The 25,435-nt window shown below is 45.3% G+C and overlaps 1 protein-coding gene across 6 annotated transcripts in view; it reads right to left on the reverse strand.

Moving 5' to 3' along the window:
• DAB1 (DAB adaptor protein 1) overlaps positions 1-25,435 on the reverse strand; it is a 476,209-nt gene that overhangs the window by 219,621 nt on the left and 231,153 nt on the right. For all 6 annotated transcript variants that reach the window (XM_074597941.1, XM_074597935.1, XM_074597942.1 and 3 more), the window contains one exon: positions 23,090-23,161. The gene's annotated coding sequence lies outside the window, so the exon portion shown is untranslated. The remainder of the gene's footprint in view (positions 1-23,089; positions 23,162-25,435) is intronic.

Here is a 25,435-nt window from a genome sequence, read left to right on the forward strand (position 1 = left end):
CTAAACAACAGTGTAGAAAAACAACATGGCTTTTACTAGCTGGGCAAAATAAAATGGGGATGCAGCGCCATTTCTGATGACGTGGAGAGGCCTAGAGAGCTTCAGTCCTGACTTCCAGATCCCACCCCGTCCCCAGTCCCGCAGCAGGTGTGTAACATGTCTGGGAAGAAAATTTGCATTTCTTCACTCTTCTTCCTCTGATTTTAGGATTTCATGAAATACTCCTAAAAACACGCCCTTAAGGTATTTGTTACCCTTCAATTTTGTTTGCTAATGAGCTCCTAATTGTGGCATAGCAAGTTCATCAACTACTGCACTTCTATAAAAGAAAGCGGTGCTGCAGCTAATTATTTGTTAAACTCATTATCAGAGCTCTGCTACTGTAAAATTTTATAGCTCTTGAAGTTCCCAGCTGACACCTTGCTGCAGGACATTTGGTAAGGACTCCAGCAGAGGTCTTCTGCCAGACCTCGCTGGGGCAGCTGCAGATGTTAAAGTTGAGTACATACTTATTTGTCACATGGAGCTGCAAGAAGCATGAAAACGTGGACACTTCCTCCTTCTTCCTCCTGCTACAGAAACGATAAACGCTGGCAGAAGAAGAACGTATAATGCTGGTCCCAACAAGGGTCAGCAGCGTCCCTCCAGACTTCCTATACACATCATACCCCTATTTAAAGTATTTTAGTGTCACAGGTATTTTCTTTCCTAGTTGAAAAGGCAGTTTTGAATCAAATTTACCAATAAATACCTTTCAGGGAAAAGAAAGTCGGAAGACATCTTCAAAAAAGCCGAAGACTTAAACAGCCCAAGCCTGCCAATATTAACTGGGGTTAGGGCTGCTCTTAAAACCTTGACGTGATAAAAAAGCAGCAATGTGAGGGGCTTCAGAGTTTCCTGCTTCTCCTGCAACCCTTAGTACCTCCAGTGGGGCACCTCAGGGCAGCCCTGGGCACTCGCTGAAGTCCAGGGAAACCTCTCCACCGGCCCTCGCGGGCGCTCCGTAGGATCAGTACAGGTAATCGACAAGTTTTCACTCTCTGCACACTAAAGAACAATATATTAGTAGAAAATTAATAGCTCGGTTAGTTATTGATTAACAGAAATGCTACAGTGCTCTTACGATTTTAAATTGTTCCTGATTAATGGGAGAGGCAATGAAATGTAAACAGTGATCTCATTGTGTCGGAAGCAGAGCACAGGCCGAAGAGCACTGGCAGGGAGGGGACTATAGCACTGATTACTGTCTTACATCCGCCCTGGAAACGTGGATTAGCCCAGCCTGGCTAAATAGGGAACCTGAACTGGAAAGTATGTTTCTGTATTAAACCTGGGGTTAAGATACTTTAAGATTCTACCCCGGCACATAATTATATTTGTTTAATCTGTTGGGAGAATGTTTCATTCCCTTTCCTGCCTCGCTGTTAGTACAGGAGCTCAGGTATCCGGTGTGAGCCTCCCTAACTGGTGAGGCTCGCCATCCCAGAAACCATCATTACGTTGTGGTGGATAATAGCTGCTCCCGGCCATTCCCACCTTTTCTTTCTACACCCTGCTCTGCTGCATCGAGATTAGGGAACAATGAATAAACAATAAGCCCGAGTCTCCACCAGAGAAATGAAACGTTCCAGCCTGAACACGTGAGAGCTGAAAAAGATGTAGAGAGTTTTGTGTCGTCCACCCCAGCTTTGTGAATGCGAGCTGTGAGTCAGCCGTCCTCTTCTAAATCACTGCAATTGCAATGTCCTCTGCTAACAAGCCCTGCAATTCTCCCCACAGCCCCCGGGAAGGCAGAATTCTGGGAAGAGTCAGAAGCCAGCACTGAAGTGGCAGGAAGAAAACTACTGAAACTGCTTGCCCGGCAATGGCATCCCTTAAAATAGTGCAGACTGAATCAGCCAGTCCCTTCCAAAGAGCGCCTGCATGCCGCGAGGCCAACCAGAGTACCTTCCAACAGTGGTATTAGATGCTACATAGAATGCATAAACCACTAAAATTACCCATTGGGAAAAAGGGAGAATCGGAGTTACAAAATTGCTAGTCATGTTTTAGACTACAAAGTTTTAGAAAGAGGGACCAGGTTTCCAGCTCTGCCACTGACTTGCTTTGGATGTCAACAGGGTCTTTGCTCCCTGAGTAACATGTAACATAACTCTGCCCCGCAGTGAGGCAGAGAGATTGAAAAAAATCTGGGAATCTCCAAGGTAACACTATTGTATTACAAAATCACATTGCTATGCAATACTCATTCTTCTGACTATTTAGGCTGAATGTGAACGCAGGCTACTATAATCTCGTATTGTAAAGAAAACACCAGTAAAAAATAAAAAAGACGTATTAACCTCTACTACAGATATAATCAAAACAGGTTTTATTGACTTGAAGGCAGTACTTTGCCATGCGTATAAAAAAATAGTTATGCATTTATACTTAAAAAAATAATAACCCTAGACTATCTGATAGTTGTGACACTGAATTAATAATTTTAGCAAATCAGGAGGAAGTTAATGTAATCCTCAATTTGCTTTACATCTCCAAAGTCACCTACGGCATTTTACAAGGCAGGTAATATGATCACAGCTGGACACCTAGGTAATCTTCTGAGCTTTTTTTTCCTTTTCAAAATAAATGTTACAGATTTACCGTGATACTGCTACAATAGCTGTTAAATTACTTTGAAAGATGAAAGAAAGCAGGTGAATTAACAAGAGTCTTGAACTCCATCAAGCTGATCAGGAATGCCAGCAGGGCACAACACAAATGCAAGATCTAAGGCTGCAGATGGACCAGCAACGAGAACCTCCTGCCACACCTCCCCATTTCGGGGGAGGTTTAGATTCAACCTCCTCCATCCCAGCTTTTCGTTTGTCCTTTGATGCAAAGCTGTGTGATTTGCAGAAGATGGCAGATGCTCCACAAGAGCCAACTTGCTATTTGAAAACATCAGGTTGGCTCTTTGAGGCCAAAACCAAAAGGAGAGCTAACAAGGACCCCAACACTGAACAATATTCCTCACTTCAGTCTGGCGTGCCCACGCGGGGTGCTCAAAGCCCCACGGTGCTGCAGCAGGACCACACGCCGGGGTACTTTCCACCACCTGCAGCATCTCAAGCTCTCCATAACCCCAGCGGTGCTTTCTTAGGGGCACCAGGTAAAACATATTTACTCCATAGAAAAATATTATTAAAATTAATCTCGAGGGATGTGGTGGATCTAATTTCCCCCTATGTTACCTTCCAGCACCGTTCAGGACGTCTCGAAGACAGCAGGCATAAAACCTGCTGTACAGAGACGTACCCTCCATTTGTCATCAACAGTGCAAGGAGCAAGCACCAACAATCGTTGTGTAAGGACCTGCTATAGGAAATCACTTGCGAGTTCATGGTAGTAGTCTGATCTTATTGAGTTTTTTACTGGACAACCGTTTCATGTTGTGTCTGAGCATGGTTCCAGTCTAACTTTTAGCAATTATCAAGTGTTATAGCCAAGGCACACCGACTGCGTAAGAGCCCAATGTAAACGCCTTGGTTAATACTAAAGGGTCTCTCCGCTAACTTTCTGCATAGAATAGTCAATATTGACTCTTAGAATTCCGTTAAATACACGTTACTCACACATTTATCTCAGGCTCTTTCTTTAAAGTGTAATTGCTATGAGATACTACCGCCTACTTTTTAAATAGAACTTAAAAAAAACCCAAAACATATAATTCATTTACATATCAGAAAAGCCTAATCAAAACCTCCCTGATTTCCATGTCAACTGTCATAGATGTTTTAGCAATCACCAAGCTTATATCAAAAAAATCAAAACATATTTGTCTTCTTAGATAAACTATTATAGCAATATAATGTAAAACTTAGAGATCTAAATGACACCTGAATAGGAGGAGCTGTAAAAGCTGCAATGATTGATTTCATAATGTTTTCAGGCATTATAAATAACCTTTAAATGTCTCTTCTACCCTGATTTGCATAAGCGATTGACAGCTCATTAGATACAGGGGGAAAAAACCAGACACAAACAAAGCCCAGACAATACTGGGGACTCTGGTCTACGCAACGACCTGGGGGGAGCGACTGTAGCTTTGTAAAAGAAAAAGGGCAGTGCACTGAGTCCTTCTGCAGAGCTCGTAATGAGGAGAGGGTCAATCAGTGCTGCTTCAGTCTCAGATCACCAAAACAGCTCCTGCAGATTCACCAGGATTAGCGCTGGGTCTGCACTGCGCTCTGGAAAAGCTGTGAAAATGGACGTAGAAATCAGGGCTGGAGGCCACAACAGCCTGAGACAGTGTGGGACCTCCACAGGAAATTCAGAGAACCTTCCCAGGAAATTCATAGGACCTTCCCAGGACCGTCGTAGGAAATTCATAGGACCTCCACAGGAAGTTCAGAAGACCTCTACAGGACCTTCAAAGGACCTCCATAGGAAATTCATAGAACCTCCATACGAAATTCCTCCCAATGTCCAACGCATTTTCCACCACTGTCAGGCTGGAAGCTCCCCTCCCACCGTGCCTCGGTGAGCACCCACGCAGCCTTGCAAACATGCACCCGTTTCCTACATTTCTCACCCATGTAAGAAATAAAAGGCTTTTTCTCATGGACAGACATTTGCTCTGAGCTGCAGCCCAAGGTAGCGGCTACGGGGCATAAAAAGGGAGGACGGGAGAGCAGGGGAAGCAATGAAGACAAGGGAAGATAATTGAAAGTACTCGTGCATTAGTTATGTTGCATATATCTAATGTAATTAGTATTAATAAGCTGTCAGTCAGAAGATGTAGTTGTTAAAAGGCAGTTTCAATAGGGGAAAATGATAATTGAACTCCTCCATGTATTTGTGTATACTTATTTATTCTGCTGGTTTGTTCAGTTCATTGCCACGGATGCATGTTTAGGCAAAAGTGAAATTGAAGAAGTAAACTGAGTTTTTTCTTTATTAATGAGAAAAAAAAATATCCTGTATTGCTCTGAGTAACGGCAAACACAGGAGGGGGGCTCAGGGAGGTTAATGGCTCAGTTCTATACTCGGTTCTCACTCCAACCACAAGGTTTTCAAGCTCTAACTTTAAATGACTTCTGTTTTGCAATACATATACTCATTCCTGTGGTACCTGGCATGGTACTGCTGCTACTTTATTCTCTACTAGTGGGTAAAGACACTCCAGAAGCTCTGCAGGGTCCTGTCTTGTGGTTTAACACTGCAGTTCCTAAAGCTGGTCAAATCACGTGTAGTGAATAACGTAGTAAATCATTTCCCTTTTTTTTTTTTTTTTTTAATTTTTCAATTGTCTGCAAGCAGCTTCCAGCGTTCCCCAAAGCATCTGTAATGAGAAATTAGTCACTAAATATTTTATACAAATAGTTATTAGTCTGTATCTCGATCACAAGCAGTTTGCGGTGGATTCAAGTGGGATGGGAGGATTCGGATTGGATTTGTACCGCTGACTGCAAATTGGCCACATCTAGCTCCTGGAGACAGCTTGCTCGCTCTGCTTCTCAAAGCAGCCCTCCCGACAACAGCTGGGGTATTTCAGGCTCCAGCATTCAGATGACCAAGCTTAAAGTTCCATTAGCTGTAAGCGCTCCCGCATATTTCCCGTAAATCATCTATACCTTGAGCACCTCCTAAGCCTCAGAGCTACGTACAAATACCACATCCCTATTTTAGAGTGGGGGAAGCAAAACCAGAGTCAAACATGACTTTGGCTGCACGGAGGAGGTCTTCACCTATGGAAAACCACCAACTGCTATACCCAATGTCAAGAAACCTCTCCTCTTCACCTTGACAAAGACCTTAGCCCACATGCCAGATGCTTCATCGCCCACTGCATGGTCCCTCAGGCGCCCCTGCAGTGCCTGCCGCCGCTCCTCGCATCCAAACGGAGCACCAGGAATTAACGTTAACACCAGGAATTTCTCTTCTTTGCATCATTTAAGTAAGAAGCACTGCTTGTTTGGTAATTTAAATCACCCGCTAAATATAAAGAGTCTGTAAGTCATTAAACCCGGGCTAGCTTCCCACAGAGACTGGAAAAGGCTAAAAGCACCACACTGACTACTGCAACCAACTTTTAAATTCGGAGTTTGTAAAATCTGGGCTGAAGTAACTGAAGGTCTCGTTGGGCTTTAATAGCTCCCATCAGCTCACGTTACCAAAATGAAACATTTCTGAACCGGCACCATTCCAGGCAAGGCATACACATAATTTTCTGACTCGGGCTACTAGAGGAAAAAATAGACTTTAGAGGTGATTAGGAAGGAAAATGGGAACTGGGACACTAGCAGAGCCCCTGCTGCTGTGTCCCACACCCTGCCCTGCACGGGGTCACAGGGAAGCCAAGATGGGCTGCAGAGATGCCGGACCTCTGGCCCGGCCGTATCAGGGCTCTCCCATGGCTTGATGTGACTAATTTGGTTTGTTACGGTTGGAGCTTTGTTTAGAAAACGTTGATTGTTTTCGAAATGCAATTAATTGTTATCATTTGTTGCAGTCGCTGAGAACAAGGCCCCACATACACAGCGCTCAGCAGAAGCGAGGATGCAGAGAAGCTCATAGTCCATCAGCGCCGTGCTGGGAACTGTCTCAGAGCCCATCAGGCAGAAAATCACACAGTGGAAACGTGCTCCTGGAGCTATCTGGGACCTCCCTTTAGTGTTTCCTTCCTTCCCACCTCCTTCTGCCAAGCTCCAAAGTAAAAACAGGGGAGTAGAGTGTTTTTAAGGACAAGGAAGACTAAAGAGGGACAGATGTTCTTTCAAGGCCTTCCACCTTTTCGGGACAAAATGTTTGCAAGGAGCTTTGGACAGGGGAGAGCTTATGGTCACTAAATAGCCTGTCTCATAATTGCAAATAAGGTTCTGGTTGAGGCCAACTCCTCTGTACAGAGAGCTCCTTTCTGAACTTCATACCAAGAGTGAGGGCTCATTTTCAAGACACGTGGCTGCTCCTCAGCCTCCCCAGCCACGGGGGGGACCACTCGCCCACCCCCTTACAGAGCATGAGACTCCCCAGACACACATGGACAACTGCTGGGGCTCTTCTTCTCCAGGCCTTGCTGATACAGGAGCTGGCCCCACCACTGGAGACAGGATTTCAACCCATTTTCCGAGTTGTTTCTTCACGCAGGGACAAAAGTGATTTTTTTTCCAACCAGGTTTTCTTGTGTTAGTTGTTCAACATGTTCCTATGTTTCTTTCCTCCCTTTCTTATTACCTTTTCTGATAGTAAAGACGTTGCAGATGGGCATCAAACTGTGCAAAATGTAAATTATGATTGGGTAGAGTCAGAACATAAAAAATAAGTTATTTGGATGCATTTTTTTTTTCCTAAGGACCACAGCACATATGGCATGCTAAAAAAAAGTCTCGTGTTCATTAAGGCTAAATGAGACAGGTTAGAGAATCATGGGCACCAAATGGAAAACTCGGGGAAAAAAAAATGCTGGCTGGCAACTCATTCTGCTGATAATATTTTTTGGATGTTTCCCTCCTGCCCTCTCTCCCTCAATTTTTTTTTAAACTGCAAGGACATTTTCGCAAATATTTCACAAATATCTGATGGCTGTTGCTTAGGAATCTGTCCTCCCCACTGTGCCTTCCTCATTTGAAGGTCATAATCTTCAGTTTGTGAAATCATAATTATCTCGCTAGCCAGTAACTCTGATGTCACAAATGGAGGATTACGATGACTTCAATGGAAAATGCAGCAGCGGGAGAAAATGAACTCCTCAGCCACCGAGAGCTTGTTTTCCTCCCCAAAAAGATACAGGGGAGGAAAATATCAGCAGAATGATCTCCAAATAGACTATTTTCTGCGTGGTATCAGTGCCTCTTTCAGAATATGAGGTAATTTCTGCCTTGTGCCAGTTTAACACAGACTTCCACTTTATTTTAACACATAGCAGGTCTTATATTTAACGTAATAGCAGAATCTTGCTACTTCTTGTGGAGCTCATACAGAGGCCTCAGAGCTCTTCTATAAAAATGAAACGAGCCTCCCTTCAACCCTTAGCAAAACGAAATGGCCAAAATTCACCACAATGTCACCTACACCCGAGGCTTCACTACTGTTGGATAATGCACCACTACATCAAAAAATGTAACAAACAAATGCTGTCAGATTAATAGCGTATTTAACGCGTATCTATCCTTACTGCTTGTTATTCAGCATCCCTGCCAGCCTAACTCACAAAATTCAGGGCCTCGTAGAGGGTGAAAACTTCTCGCCCCAAAAAAAGGGGAGAAGAGAAGAGGGACCGCAGCTGAGCCAGGACCATCCTGATGCATTTCTCCTCTCTGTATTCCTCAATTATCCCCTCCCTGCAGTACGGACCAGAAGACCCATATGCCTCACTTAGATATTATTTAATTGTTGGAACTCTGACTAGAATGACGCCGCTGACTTTCCTCCAGGATAGACGCTCTGGGAATGCGATTCAGCAATTCTGAATGCCATTATTTTGAATAAAGCTATCAATGTTCCTCCTGAAGAGTTTGGAATACAAGTAGATTTCTATTGTCACTATAAATGCTAGCGCGCGTCTCTTGGGCATCAAATAAAATACATTTCAATGTTACTGTCTGCTTGAATGAGACATTAAAAGAGCTATATTCTGAATTCCTGCCGTTTTATAAAAATATGAACTAATAGCGCAATGACGTGATTCTACCGTCTCTTCGGATTGCTGGTTTCAGGCACTACCTCACTCTACATCGATGTGCAAAAGCAGCTGGGCCCTGGGACCAACCCCAGATTAGGAAAATGCAACGGATTCTACCGCACCAATGAGAACAGAAGTATTTAATGCCAGGGGCTTGGAAAAACCTGACATTCCCAAACCATAACCGTGTTCCCTGCCACTTGGCACTGGTCCGCATAACTTGGAGGGGGTGGAATAGGTGGCAGCGATTGCATCCTCACGGAAGAGCCGTCATCCAAAGGCGTATCACAGCAACAGCATCCTCAGCTTCCCGGCTGCAGATTTCAGCGGCGGAGGGGAGAATACGGGGGGAAATAAAAGCGCAACAGCTGTAGTGCCACAGGCCCCTGGCCCGAGGAATATGTTGGGAGACCGAGGCGCGCATCCACTATTCCCAATCATTAGAAACAACATATGGTGGGTTGGTGTTCGTGCTGCCTTTCTCTGCCTGCCCTGTTTCCGCTCAAGGTATAAGTAAATTAGGAGAGAATCAGGCTGCACACGTGAGCAGAGCATCGCAGAGAGCAGAACCGTATGGGGTCAAAAGGATGCATAAATTCTTTATCAGGGTTATTTAAAATCTCCGCCACATCTTCATCAATTCTAAAAGCTCCAAAGGCACTGAAAAAATGATCCCATTTTGTCTGTGTGTGGCCAAAACCTTCCTGCGCTTTTTTCTGTTCTCAATGCAGCTGATATGCCCCATCATCCCCATCTTCGTTCACAAAATCCCAAAGCACAGAGCATAAAAGAATTATATGGAATTTGGAAACGAGCTGACAAAAGTCGAGGTGGCTCACCCATCCTCAACAGCACCCCGCAGCCTCTTTCTCTGTATCAACCACGACACAGAGAGGTACGCACTGGCGTGTGAAATGAGCCAAAACACACAGTGCTGTCCTAGGGAACAGCCCCACAGTGTCAGCCAGGTCCTGCAACGTGCCTTTCACGTGGGCTGAAACATGGCATGGCTGCCACGTGAGTCTGGTGGGCAAAAATTGGCCTTGGAGCAGTAGGAGAAAACACGGGAATGGCATGGGATAGCAGTTCAGATAAAGACACAGGCTCATAGTCCTGCAAGGACATCAGCTGAGATAGACACGTTACTAATGCAAGAGATGTGGAAGCCACCAGGATCCTGCTCCGGGAGGGTTACTGCGAGGCATGCAGCAATTCACATCATGGATGCGCCGGGAACGCTGCAGCTTGCACAAGACGTGCACAGGAAAAAAGAACAAAAGCCCTTAATTCCACCTCTGTCAAAAGTAGGGTTACTAACTTCTCCTAACATTTAGACCGCTTTTGATGTTGCGAAAGGTGACGCAAGAAATGCCATTGCTGCCAGAGGACTTGGCGACGGCAACAGCAGGCACTGCCACGCTCATCGCAAGAGCTCAGGAGAAATGACACAAGAGTTGGTGTCACGACTGTGGAGTTAACCTTTGTCACCTCCGTGTTTAGCTGACTGAGTTTCTCCCTTAATGAAGCAGTTTGATTTATGTATGAGTCATTTGCCTTCATAATAAATTTATTAAATGATCATCTTTTTTTCCCCCTCCAGATTTGTCACTTGAAACGTGGTAATTGGTGTTTAAACCTGCAACGGCATGTCATCAAATGAGTTCAAACAACGTTACGCGTTCCTCGCTCTCCGTATCGTAACAAAGCTCGGCTGTCAGCACTAACCTGGGGCCAGGGAGGACTCCAAAGATGAGGAAAAATCCTGGCGTGAAGATGCTGATAGCGCAGGAACTGCAGCTTCGTTTCACTCCCTCGGTGACATGAGGCTTAAACGAGAACTGGGGAGCAGCACGACATGCACTGGTACCTCCAAGTTGGAATTTGGGGGCCAGCGCTGGCTCTAAAACACCATCTCAGTTCGGCAAAGGGCTTCAGCAAACACGAGAACCTATGAATTCAATGTGGCCTAATTACATGGGTAACGTTAGATATGTTCGACTATGTTGCTGAATCAGATCCTAATCTCTTACTCTCTTGGCATCTCAAAACATGAAAACAAGTAACACCGTGCCAAGAATCTGCTATAAAAAATAATTGCTTTTCGCTTAAAAAAAACCTAAGTTATAAAATACCTATAGAGTTGCAATTGGTCTTATTTTCTCTGCAAGCGTCATTTTACATTAGATTGTTGTTTTTCATTTACAATTTGAATCAAAAAAAAGTACTTCTGTTTTAATTAGTTTTATAAATTTGCTGAGCTAAATGAATACAGTAGTAAAATCAAAACTACAGAAAATGTGCGTAATCTGAGCAGACTGTATTACTTCTGGAACAAATTGTAAATCTATTGCTTAATTAAAATTATTCGAAATGCCAAGATGTGAAAACTCTGAATTATGCTGCCATACGAAATCTACAGCTCATCTTAATAAATTACGATAGCCTCAGCTACAAAATTTTGTCATTTGAAAGGTTTCCATCTATACATGTAAATTTTTTCCCATGTTATACAAGTACTTTTAGGACCTCATTTGCATCCTGATTTGATCAACGGCTGCATAAAACAGCACTCGGGCTTCTGCTGGGAGCTGCAGCGACTGAGAAAGTGATGCAATTGGAAGACGTGAGATTTTAAAACACAGCCTGCGAGGTGTGGATGCGTTAGGCCATTTAACTCCTGAGTCCTCAAGGCCTCCTCGCTTTAGCCGAGGGGAACCGCAGCCTGCAACGCTGCAGCGCAGCACGCCAGAATTTCCCCAAAAGGGCGGCTTTTCCAAAGAGCCGAGCACCCTTGAAAGCACATCACTGCCTCAGCCCTGGGGGGAGGAACATTTTCGCAAGGACCGCAGTCCAGATGTAAGTCTTTTCCCCCCAGAATACCACAGACTGCCAAACAGATAAAACCCTTTGCCCCAGATGCAGTTTGCAGAAGAAGCCGAAGGAGTGTCACGCTGCAGGCGGCTTCTGACGCCCTGAACCACACCGAAAACTTTGCTGGAAGGTTTCTGCAGACAGTCTGCTGTGGAGAAATCAGAATTAGAAACTGCGTGGAGGAGCAGTCCTACGTGGCCAAGGGTTTAGACAGAGAGCGGAAGAGTTTTAAATTCATTCTACAACACTAATTAGAGACTTCTGTTCTAGATGATAATCTTAATTTTCTCAAAACCCATTATAATCGAAGTATAACTTAAACTACACTTCTCTTTCCTTGCGATGTGTCAGTGTCAAAGCACTGCGAGGGCCAGAGACTGGCAATATTTGATTTCAGCTTCCAGGTCATTAATAATGATATGAAATTGCTCTTATAAGCAGGGCTTCTTTGCCTACTGGCCGCTCTGTAGATTGCTAGGACAAAACCTACGCGGAAATACAGTGGCCACACCATTATGCACATAATTCCTTCTACCTGGGTTTCTCAGGAGGAGAAAAAAAAACAAATCTCAAACTGAATAACGTCTTAGGAATTTCAATTTAATTAAGAGGATGAGAAGAGGAGATGAAGGCAGGAGGGTGTTTATTATCACAATAGATTTCTACCCGCATTGCACTGATACACCTACGCCCATGTACTGATATGTTCCAGTGGAAAAAATGTGTGCAATCTGTATTATGTTGTAGCGGACATCAGTATCACACGTACCTGCTTGGAATGGAGCAAAGGAGACAAAAATCTCACTGTGCTGCAGGAAAGGGAACAGATGGTGCAAAAATTCATACACACACAAATTCACACTTTTTTATGACACAAGGTCACTAGCAAGATCCTTCCATGCTTATGCTTAAAAGGATTCCGGCTAGAATTTAGTCATTCTCAAGCAAGACAAGGAACTACCGGAGAGAGTCCAGCGGAGGGCTACAAACATGATCGAAGGAAAGGAGCATCTCTCTGATGAGGAAAGACTGAGAGACCTGGGTCTGTTCTGCCTGGAGAAGACCAAGAGAGGATCTCATTAATGGTTATCAATGTATCTAAAAGGGTGGGTGTCAGGAGGATGGGGCCAGACTCCTTTCAGTGGTGCCCGGGGACAGGACAAGAGGCAACGGGCGCAAACTGGAACACAGGAACTTTCATCTCAACATGAGGAAAACTTCTTTACTGTGAGGGTGGCAGAGCCCTGGCACAGGCTGCCCGGAGAGGTGGTGGAGTCTCCTTCTCTGGAGATACTCAAAACCCACTTGGACACGTTCCTGTGCAACCTGCTCTGGGTGTCTCTGCTCTGGCAGGGGGTTGGACTAGATGATCTCCAGAGGTCCCTTCCAACCCCCACCATTCTGTGATTCTGGGTGGAACAAGGGATCTGCAGAGATCAGCAGCTGTGGGTTGGGCACAGAGCGAGCCACGCACACGCTCTCCTCACAAACACAGAGAGGTTGGCTCTTGTCTCCAGGTGAGTGCTGAGTACTCCCATGCACCGCTCCACCCCTTCCTACAAATCCCACAGAGCTGCTCTTGGCACCCGACACGGCCCAACGCACACAAATGGCAACCCAGCATCTGCAAATGCACAGTCCCGCGTGTTTTATTTAAGAACACGTATGCAGATGGTTCTCTAGAAAGCACACTCTATAAATAAAACACGTTTAATAACCCAAATAAACCAAACAAAATAAATAAACCATGCTACTGAATGGCAACTTCCTCTGCAGAAGAATCTGTAAAACACTTTCTGGGGTTTGCAAAGTGCCTGCCTGCAAAATATTTTGTGTGATACCGTACTATGCCTTAAACAGCTGTGAAGGTCCGTGTGGTGCCCCGGCTACCACGCTCCCTGCCGTACAGCTCTCCTGCTCTGAACCTGAACAAACCAACCAACTCAAACGCCACCTTGAGTCAGCGCTCAATTTTTTAACCACAAGTTGTAATTTATTAGAAAGCAATAACTATTACTTTATCTTCCTGCTGCTGGGAGTCAGTGTAGTCCTTGTGAGGCTAGTAATGCTGGGCCAGCTCACCGTCCAGCCAGGGTTCCCCACAGACCATTAGGGAAAGCACTGAGGCCCTGTGCGCTGAGCGATGGTCCTACAGTGTTACATTTACTACTGAAGACCCTTCTCACCTGCAGAGCAGTGTGACATGAATGACGCTGAAGTCTAAGCTTATTCTGGGTTTATTTCCAGCTCTCAGATGAAGGGCTGAAGCCAACCCAACTTGTGCCAATGCTGGAATGGATCGGGCAGAAGTCCTGCTCCTGCTGCGAGGACAAAGGCGAGAGATGGGGTCAGATGTTTCATCTCTGAAACATCATTTTGTCCAGACTCATCTCTGGACAAAGGCCAGAGATGAGTCTCTTGGGAGGCAGCGCGGGCGCAATCTGCTGAAACCTGCTCTGTGAACACTGCAAAGGGGCTTGTCCACTTCAGCTGCTTTCTGTGGGCAGAAGGCTCATTTCTATAGGAAGGGTTGGCAAGATTGAAGCCAGGCTTGTAAGAGGTGGTTTCCAGAGTCAATTTGTTCTTCCCTGCCCTTTTTTATTCTCCATATAAAGCTGAGCATGCAGGAAGAGAACCCAATTCAGCATCGACTAATTTTTCTCAGGACAGGAGCTCCCTTTCATTAAAAAAAAAAAAAAAAAAGAAAAAGAAAAAGAGAAAGTCCTCTGTATTTCCATACGTACCGCAATCTGGTGAATTACCAGAATGTATTATTTATATAAAGCCTCCTGCTTTGGAGAGATCCGTAATTGTTGGCTTCCTTGCTATGCACTACAGCACAGCTTGCCTTGTTTCACAGCCAGAAGTGCTGCTGTATCTTTTTGTCTTCCTCTCCCCAGCAAGTCGGCTATTCTTTTGAGACATACTGTAAGTGTCAACAGGTGGGACGGGGCGTTAGGAGGTAGAGGCTGCCACGTCACTACAAAGGACCATCTGGGCACGACGTGCGGGCGCAGAATGCAGAATCCACAGCCAACAACGCTGGAACATCTGTCTGCCTCCAGCCTCTTCACCTATGGTAAAGGTTATGTACCGTCACGGTGCCAGCTGTGTCAGGTACTAGGGTTGTTTTTTCTTTAAAAAAAAAAAAACAAAAACAAACACAAAAATACCCAGCAGTAGCCTCTGGGGACATAGTTTTGGCGTCTTTATACGTTTTAAAAATATCCTGCTAAATTCGAAGCTAAAGTATCCTCCCATCTCTCCCCACACAGGAGATCCTACTGGCGCCCATCAGATACGTGCTGTTTTGATGGGACTCTCCCATGCGGGTGCAGGATCCCGCTCCACACAGGAGCAGTGGATACCGTGTGCTTTGCCTGCATAAAACTTGGGATTATACAGGCAGCCAAATATTTTTCAGCCAGATTTCCCAGTGATTTTACTGAAGCAGGGAGCTTAAAACCATTAACATGCCATCGATCACTCACTGACAAACCCACAGAGCAACTTGGAGGCAACAACTTCCCCCATATTCCTAATGGATTTTACTATAAACAAACAAAAGCTTTCCCACCCTGCACTTTCCCTTTCTAAGACTGCTGCTGACTGACACTTTTTGTATTCCTCTCAGTAAACCGGTGCCAAACATTTCCCTACCTTTAACAGCAACCGAAGCAGCAGCTACTGAGGACTCCTGAAATCCTCAACCCATCACCACAACGACCGAGCCAAACCCCAACACTATCAAACCATCCCTTTGGCTAAATCCTGGAGTCTCATCTCTCCCGGCTTTCCAAAATTGCACCAGGCTTCTAGCAAAGTGCGTTCCCCGCTGATGAGTGGGCAAGAAACAAGGAGGAAGATGTTACCTTTGTCGGGCGGTTTGAGCTCAGATGCCCCCGTGGATGCTCCCTGGCTGCCAAGGCAGGAGGCTGAGCCGTGTGGGGCACAGAGATGTCTCCCAGTTGGCATTTGAAGAGGAGAAAGATGGAAAGCTGTCCAGTTACCTATCCAGTCTAACATAACCTGGGCACTTTTGGTCCTTTTTGTTTGCTTGAACATAGTGCTTTTTTAACATATTTTGTTAATACTTTATGGCTTTTTTAGGAAATACGTGTCAGGACATACCACCTAAGGAAATGGGACCTTCATCTGAGGTGTGTCCAAATCACAGAGCCAGCCTCAAAATGTGGCTCCTCTCCATGTGACATTTTTTTGCTTCCCAAAACCTTGACTATCTGTCATCTTTTATGAAGCTTTTTGATGCCAGTTTGTAAACTCTCTGCCTCTCCAGGCTTCCTCCCAATTCCTCATACCCAACAAGCTTGCTCACTGACTGACACCGACGTGGCTGGCGCCGCAGCACTCACACCCTGCAAGGCATCACTTTCCAGGGTTTTATTTTTTCCACCAGCCGCTGGTAAATGAGGCTCGTGTGACAGACCACTGGCTGGATAATGAGTTCATTCTCCAGACCCACCGAGAGCAAGGTACTTTCCTGGCCCATCTGTTCGCTGAGCTCCTCACGGCATGGCTCCGGGAACACTGTTTCTGAAGAGAGCAGCAAACACCGCTGATGTGCAATAGACCCCGGTTTGATGGCCCCTGTAACGCACAGTGCAAAGCTTTCTCAGCCGAAAAATGGAAAGAGACGGAGCACTGGGATTACTTCAGAGCCATTGCTGGAAACTCTTAAACTGGAAAAAAAAAAATCAGGGGGGAAGAAAGCCTTCAGAAGGCTAAAACAAATCTTCTAGCACAGGAGTCACACAGGCACAATGCTCTTCCTTGGCCACCTCTATTTCCTCCACGTTTTCTAGGAGAAATAAGAGCTCCAAGAAAGTCACGGGTCTGTCAACAGAAGCGGTCAGAAAGTCAAAGTGAAGATCTAAAGAGACTAGAACAAGAAATGACACTTAAAATACCAAGCTGGGAAGTGCATCTCACCTCGAATGAAACCAGCACACGTGACCTCAAAAAGAAAGGAAAAAAAACAGCTAAAAACGACGTACAAATATTTTTAGAGGCAAGGAAAGCTGGTATCACCTTCAGTTTGGAGAAGGGATGAATGAAAAGCAATGGAGGGGGCGTTATACTTGAGTGGCAAGTGGTTTAACGAAGATAAAGCAAGCTCTCTGGTATACCTTCGTCTCAGTATAAAAATGTGGCAACAGATGACTCTGACAAACATCACATTTAACTCTTGCCTTTAAAAAATGTTGGGTATGCTTTTAAGCACATTGTCCTGCAGAACTCGCTGCTATTTGATATGAACAAGGTGCAGATGTAGGCGATTCATCAATGCGTTGAGGTGGATGAAGGTCAGGAGACCATCCTCACATCCAGCAGGGCTTTTCAACAATGAACTCTCACGGTCAGCGTTGGGATAGGAGCCAACTATTAGTAGACTTCCACAGCTGCCTATTATCCCATGTAACATTATTTTTCCTTACACGCATATCACGGTCCATACAGAAACAGGACCAGATACATCCGAGGTGCGATCCGGTATGGGAAATCCTATTTGGTTGTGCAAATACATTACTGTCTTCTCCCTGACTGTGCTAACGTCTGAATTAAACTGTAATATCTCATGACTGGAACCTTTCTTTAATTCATGCTGAAGAGCCCTCACACAATCTGTGGCACTGAACAAAGTAGTAAATTCACCTCAACATCTTTATGCTTTCCCATAGTCTTTAAATCATTCGTATCCAGACTTTCTGTGTGTTCTGGATTGGACGGAAATGTTTCTAGCCCGTAACTTTTTGATTAATGTTTTTGAGGAAGGAACTCTTTAAAGAGAGAGCTCTGTTCTTTAATCATCAGGAGAAAGAGCAATGCCCATGCTTCACTGCTGCAGCCTGAGCCTTGAGAAGCCCCTAAGCTCTGAGCCACCCGGGAGCGAAGTCCCTCTGAACACTGGCAGAAATCAGGACCTAAATACATCCCTAGTTAACAGCACACACTGCAAACGGATGGCTGGTGAGGTGCCATCTCCCTCCCTCCGCTTCCCTGGAAGGGAAGGAAGGGTTAATGGTGCTCGAGATGTCCTCCCCCTGTACGGGCAAAGAAGAAATTCGGTAAACTCTGCCGACTGTCATGCGATGTACTTCCATGAATGAAACCCTCCAAATGTGCTTCCCTGTAACACGTAATGCAATTATTCTCCAAGACTTGACAGAAATTTGAAACCGAGTTTGAGGACAGGCTCCACTGCATCACCTGGAGAAGCTAAGTGGGGTGAACAACAGAACTGCACAGTAGGAAATCAAAGACCGCAACTAATTTGTGAGACATCTCCCAACATTATCTTCATTGAGAAACGAACGGCATGCCAAGGACTCACAAGTGAAAACCACTACTGAATACAGCAAAATGCATTAAAACAACATTAAGTGGTTTGGCTTAAACATGCAGAGTTCTATAAAATTCAGAGAAAGACCTTCCTTACTAAGGACACTATACATCAAGACATTGCAGCCTTTAGGATATCGATGACATTGACTGACCCTCTCTTTTGACAATTGCCCTTTTCTCCATGAACTCTTTTTCCTCTGTGGGTTTAACCCAGAGCTATAAGGTCCCCATAATCATTGCTACAGCGGCTGGTAAGAGACAACAACCCCACAGGAGTTTGCTATACTATGAAATTCCCCCAAGCTAAGCTTCATGGAACGTATTTAGCAACAACAAAAAGCACACCTGCAGGGGGAAGCCCTCTCTCTCTTCAGGGGGTCTGCACTGGAAGCTTTGGAGCCACTTTCCACCGCTCTGACCATGAACCACCACCTAACACGCCCGACAGCTCTGCTTCATCCCACGGAGCTTCTGGGAAAGGGACTCTTTGGGGAATCTATTTCCAAAGTGTGACAGAAAGGTATAGGACACACTACTGGACAACCAAGAAAGTCCCTACCATCCCTCTGCTTCTACAGCCATTACTACTTCAGGGTGCTGATGGTAACTTTTGATACAGTTCACCCATTTATTCAATTGCAAGGATGAACTGCACGTAAGCTCCTCTCCCCCGGCACATCAAGCAACACGTGCCGGCAGCAGTGCCCTTTCTGGTTCCTGCAGAGACGTGGCACGTCCTTCCTCAGCATAGCCCTGGGACTTATTCTCAGCAGCAGGAGGGGACTGAAGTCTGGATGGTCCTCGCTACAGCACTGCAATGCTGGGAGGGTTTAGGTGGCCGCTTGGAGGGACACGCAGCTCTCACCAACAGCTGACGGTGGTAGAGTCCACAAGGCAAAGCTTCTCCTTTAGAGACTCCTGTACCCGATGTGCCTGGGAGAAGGGACTGTACCACCAGCTGAGACGTCAGCAGCTGACTGCAAACTTCTGCAAAATTCTCATGGTTTCTTTGAGCCACGTATGACTTCAGAGTCTTGTAGGGCCAAGGAAGATTTTGCTGAAAGCACAAAAACTTGCCTTTGAAACAGCAGAATTTTGCAGGCAAAAATGAGCATGGTACAACAGCGTGCTGCTCGTCTGTATATTGTTTCCCTAGACACTCCGTATTTCTGGCTTGAGGCCAGTCTCTCAAACACACTGGGCTCTCCCCAGTGCCATGTGGTACCACAGGTCTCTCCCTACTTCTGAAACCGCTCTGAGACGGTTTGTCCTCCTGCAGTGCTCTCCAGCTCCCCTCTTCCCAGCTGCTCACAGCTTCTGCCTCCAGCCTCTGACCTTTCCATGACTACCTGGGAAATCCCAAATTCAGTAAGAGACTCTTTAAAGCAAACAGTTTACATATGATTAATTCTTCCTGTAGATCTCAAAAAAACCAACCAAACAACCCTTCCTGATTAACAAAGGTCACTGAATCTCAAAAGTTTATTGCAAACAACTCAAACGCATTACAGCCGTCCTCTAAAAAATGAAGTAAAACAAAAACTGGTTTTGTTTGGAGAAAATAGATGTGGCTGAAAGACAGACAAGAAGCTGGCCAGATACAAACTGAATAACCCATGGAAGAGCAGCTGTACGTTAACACCACCACCAACTTGCTCTTATAAAACGAAGAGGGACAGGGCAGAACCTCTTGCCATGGCAAAGCCAAGGACACACCAATCACACGGATAACAAAAATAAAAATATCCTAACAGCGAGCAGTTCCCAGAGCTCCTGTTGGAGTCGCTTGGTAGCAGGATATTCCCTGAGTGTGTCGAGGTTGCACTTTTCCTTCCTAGACGTCAAAACACTTTGCAGAGGTATGACATGACGTTATCTTCATTTTACAGACAGGGGAACTGAGAGGCGGTGATGGGAAGGTATTTTCTCAAGATAAGATAGTGGGTCATCAGCAAAGTTAGAGCCGTGGTCCTTAACCACTCCAGCATCGCTGCCACCCTCCACAGCCTCCGCAGGGAAGATCAGGTTTAAAAGCGGCAGCGATTCCCATTGCAGGTGCTGTGCCTCGGAGCACGCCAGGATTTTTCAACGGTGACAACTGGCCACAACGTCAAATAAAGCTCAGCACTGGGGGCCGCCCAGCTGGGCTGGCACACCGAAAAGCCCTGGTGGCACAGAGACTGTCCTCCCACAGAGCAGGTGCTGCTCAGGCGGGGATGCTCCAGCCCTCGGTGGCCTTGTGCAGCTCTCAGGGACCAGAGAACGGCAGCAACCTCTTTTGCGGAGAGAAGCATATGAAAATATTAAGAGGGAATCCTCAATCATTTTCCCCTCACATTCCCATCATACCTTTCTCTATTAGGCGGCTGTGATTTTGCTAACCTGACTGATCCATAATTCATAACTATTATCCATGCTCAATAATTACAGTGTTAATATTTTGGCGATTTAAAACTACCTTTCTCCGGCAGAGTTTAGTCTGTACCACTGACTAATGCCCAATTTACTATTTAAGTGTTTACGAACAAAACTGTTCTCTCTCCTCTTTCTTTTCCTCCCCAATTCATGCCTTCAAAACGTTTTCAAAATGTTGCGGAAAAGAGGAATTTTAAGAGGAAATCTCATTACTTTAAGGCCAAATTTAAAACCGATGAAATGCATAATGCCTGATCTATCAATCAAAGCCAACACTGCAGTCCAGAGGCACTGAAAGCCCTTCACTTTCTAATCACTAATAGGTAACACCATCCAATTCAGCCCTACACTCTATTAGAATTGCACTAGAAAAGCACTTAGTGTAATATCCGAAGACAGCTTACCAAATACTATTCATTTGGCTCAAAGACAAGCCCAAATATGTTAATAATTTGAAAGCTTCCTTAAACAATGTGCTTTATCAATATGCTCAGAAAAGGAAATAAAAATACCTAAACAGAACTTTCGTAGATAAAAAAAAATAATAAATAAGTCTGACTTGTGTTCAGTCAGAGGATTTTGACAGTGAATGCACTGATTTGTGAGTTACCCGTGGCTGTGATGCTGTCCTGGTTGCAGAGTCCATCATCTCCCACTTGCAAACCACAGGAACCATTTCCATCCCTACTTGCCCTTCCCCTTCTGACCACATTTATTTCAGGCTTGTTTGTAGCAGGATTTTTTAGTGACCTCACCTCCTATTTCCTCGTTTTTCCATCATTCTCCTAAGCACCATACATGCACAGTGTTGGCGGGGCAGTGGTGAACTTCATTCAGCCTTTTCCCTCATTTGTGGCTTGTGCCCTGGACCTCCTCCAAGGGAGGGACACGCAGAGACACCGAGCATCTGCGACCAGGTCCAGTGCTCATGTCCTCTCTTCTCATATTATTGTCAACCTCAAACTGAAGATTTTCTAAGGTTTTCTTGCTCTCCAGCGTAAATGTAAAACACCCAGAGACTGAGCAGAACCGCCCACCCGCAGGCAGCAGCAGAGTTTTGACGAGGGGATGTAGCAAACACGGAGTTTACACGTATTCGGAGACACTGCGCGCTGGTGACAAGTAGTACAAAGGCTTATTTGATGTGAAGACAGAATGACTGCATGGCTCATGTCAAAAAAAGATCAGTGGAAACGTAACAACAGACCATTCTGCATGCTACACACACAGCATAAAACACAAAAAATACTCTTTATGTTTCCTGCGCTTTTTTAGCCTGGTTTCCCAGAGAAAAAAAAAAAAAAACAACAAGAGACATGCAATTGTTCTGTCAGTCACCGCTTCCCCAAATAACTTTTGAACCTGTTGGCTGATCTCAGGTTTGACAGATAGGCAGAGGTCTCAAAGGGATTACATTCCGACTAGATGCGTGAAAATAATAGAGACTCAAACTAGTGCCTCTACTGAACTCACCTCCGCACCGCGCCTTCCTCTGGTCTGTACCTCAGGGGTACCAATTAGACCACAAGCCCGAGCAGCTCTGCGGATAAGGGAACAGCTGGGGAAATGCTTACTTATATCATCAGACAATGCACACAAGAAAAATAACGTTGTGAAAGCTCCAACCACAGGACACGCTGGGATGAGGGCTCCTGCCTTCTCAGATCCGTCATCCCCCCCAGCACAGAAATCCAGAGCAGAGCCCAGAAACAACGGCGCCGGCAGCCTGAGCAGCTGGGCTTGGCGTCTTCGGCGCTACTTTATTCTCAAAACCAAAGTCGCTTATGACATTTGCAAACCCCCATGAGATGTTAGCGCTAACGCCCCAAGGGTTGCCCTGTTTCCTCAAGGCACAGCAATAAATAGCATCACCTTCCTCCACCTCCCCCTTCTTGCCCCCTTGGAGCTTCAAACAGAAATGCATCCTCTGAGCTACTAACGCACAGGTACGTTTTCCTGCCGGCATTGCGAAAAAATAGAGAAGCATTACCTGGCAAAGAGCGTGATTTCTATTCAATTTTAAGGGGATGTGTATGACAGGGATGCTGCAGGACTCTCATTCTAATAGCCAATGCTGCTAATTAAAACCGTTTTGGAAGATCTGCAGCCAGCATATAAATCACCCCGCTATATGCTATAAATAAGAGGCAGATACTGAATTGAATAGCTCCCATTTGTCAACTGAATGAAGAGATTTGATTGTGCCTTTTTGAATAATAAATCCAGACATACCTAGCAGGGCACTGAAAGTCGCTAAAGTGTCTCTTTTATCAAACAACAATGATTATATCATAGGGTATGCATTATGGGGGAATCATCCATTTCTCTTGTTTTCTCATTTCTCGCTGACGTCCCCCCTCCCAGACGAAACATTTTGCTCTGTACAGCATGTGTTCCTGTAGAGATCTCAGGAATGAGGCAGGAGCCAACACTACCGAGCCTCCTGATGCGATGTGCACCTACTAGGATGTATCGCAGAGCAGAAGGAAGATTTGCAGCAAAACTAACTGAGCTGCAAAAGCCTGAATACACGGGTTCTCCTTCCTATCCTTTTTCCCATAGCACTTCCAAAGGACGCTCAAAATGCACCGGGTCTCAGACAGAGAAGAGTCACAAAGTTCTTCTTGGCAATGAATGTCCATTTATACAAAACAACACCGAGAGACAAAGCTAAATTCCTTAAGATCATCTTATAACATCCCTGAACAAGAGAAACCCCAAAAGGCACCCACACAAGCAACAGATCTGCAATAATAATAATAATGATAATAATATTACCTCACTCCTGTGTAGAAGGCTCTTCACAACCATGAACACTAGATCCCACTCACAGCCACCATGTCTTTCTCACTGTAAAAAAATACAAACAAATGGGCACCAATTAGGAAATGGCATTTATTAACGCTAAGTTCAGAGTAGCTTCAAATCTTGCACATACACTCATAAAAAAGAAGATTTAGGATTCCCTGTCACACGGAAGGCTGCAGAAGGTTAATTGAGTTCACTGTAGAGGTATCATTACCTCTATAACGTATCTAAGGAAAAAAGCACTGCAGTCGGGTTATGAAGATAGATTTATTTTAAGCCTTTAAAACTAGGAGTTAAATTTTTGCCCTCTAACAGGATGATTTGCCCCCAAAACCTTCTGCAACTGAACAGCAACTTTCACAGCATCCCCTTGACCGGTGTGTTTCGCACCTTCCCATGCGCAGATGCTCGCATCCCACCCGCCGGCAGACGCGAGACGCAGGCGAGCCGTCACCTCTGGCATCCCTTCCCATTCTCCCAAAGGAAAAGCATCCTCTGGGACTGACCCCGGGGACTTAGTGCAGGCTTTTCTCTCCCCTGCAGGAGGAGCGACTGTTGGCTGGAAGCCAGGGAAACGAGCCCCACGGGGCTGCAGAGAGTTTCAAAGGGGCTGTGCCTTCACCTTCTCTTCTGCTGGGGCTTAAAGTGGGGAGAAAAAAAAGGGAAATCTCCCTATTCTGGGGTCTCTCATCCCCCCGCTTCAAAAATGGTAGCAACTCCCTATGGTCGTTCAATACCACCAAGACAAGTATCATCCTTCTTGTGGCCTGCTCCTCGTCTGCTCAGGCTAGTAAAGCTGCAACCTCTGTGTACTTATTTTATCAACAATAACTGTAAATTGGGATGACTTTATTATTTTGGGGGTTATGTTTACCAATAAAAAGGAAAAGACAGTGCTAGGCTGAACGAATTTGATGGCTACACATTGATTTTGAAATCCCAGCCATGCTGCCTGGATCCTGAAGTGCTTACCTTGCTGTCTGCCCTCCCCTTGCTTCCTTGAGTTTCTGACTCTAAATAACGTTCTAGGCACTACAAGTCCAGACATGGCTTGCACATCCCCAGCTCTGCAAAGACTTTGCGGTCCCCGTTTAGTGCCTGATGGTGATACAAAAGCTACCGCCGAGGGACTCGCAGCACACACAGCACAAATGCTGTTTTCCCTCACTAACCCAAGCAGATGGGACTCAGCACAAAGAGGATCAAACACCGTTTTAACAAAATCAGTTTGTTCAGATGACCTGAACTCGAAATTAAGGTGTTAAAATCCAAGACAAAGAGGATTTCTGATTGGCAGTCAGTGACGTCATACCTGTGCCAATTACAGACCTAATTCATGTCCCTGCCTTTAAAAAAGAAATAATTCCCTCTCTGATACAGCAATAAGACACTGCAGACAGCCCATTTGCAGGGGATTACATGGCACTTCTCAGGTAGTTAAAGTCACTGAGCCTTTTGACCTTGTGCCTCCTAACACTACTGGAGGCATAATCACATAGGAATGCACTGCTTATCATGTGTGTCTTAGTGCTTAAATAAAGCCCAGCCACCCTGCAACCTGAGCTGTGCACCTCGGGCTCATCTTCTATGAATTATTACGGGAAAACAACACAAAGGTAATAAACAGCACTATTCCTTAGTTTAGTGTATCATGTCAGGGATGGACTACGCAGACGCTAGAGGAAGCCTGTGCCAGGCCAGTATTAAAGCATTTCTCAGGTCATTGCCAGAAACACAGATATTTCATGATGCTTACACAAGACGAGTGGATCTTTGCGCGTTGCAGTCCTGAAGTCACTAGAACTAATCGTCTCGCCAGAGACGGGACACTGTCATAATGGTCAGCATATAACGAACATCAGGAAAGGCGAAAATTGATATCAAGAGCATTTCTAAGAGCTAAAAAGTTAACACCTAAATTGGAAATCAATGTATGCTTTAAGTATTGATGAGCAGAACAGAAATTTTTGGGTTTTTGCCTCTGCCGAGTGAATACTGTTATAGGTTGAGCTGAAGTCTACCGAAACGCCCTACTTTTAACAGTAACTTAAAAAAAAACACCACACAAAGCTACCCAACCCTATGCTTGACGGAATTGTTGCCTAATCCTACCACAAGCGTGTGCATCAGTGTGGAACAACCAGGAACACGCTAAGCCAGATGTCGGCCGTGACTTTTTTTTACTGCCTCGTAGTTTTTGAAGTCATGCTTGCCTCCTTAAGACAAACAGCGAAGACCAGAAGAAACCACAGCCAAGAAGCACCACGTTTGGTACACGCACGGGAAGGGTAGGTCTGCACCTGGTGATGGAGCACG

Source organism: Larus michahellis, chromosome 8 (genome assembly GCF_964199755.1).
Source record: "Larus michahellis chromosome 8, bLarMic1.1, whole genome shotgun sequence".
NCBI classification, from domain to species: Eukaryota; Metazoa; Chordata; class Aves; order Charadriiformes; family Laridae; genus Larus; species Larus michahellis.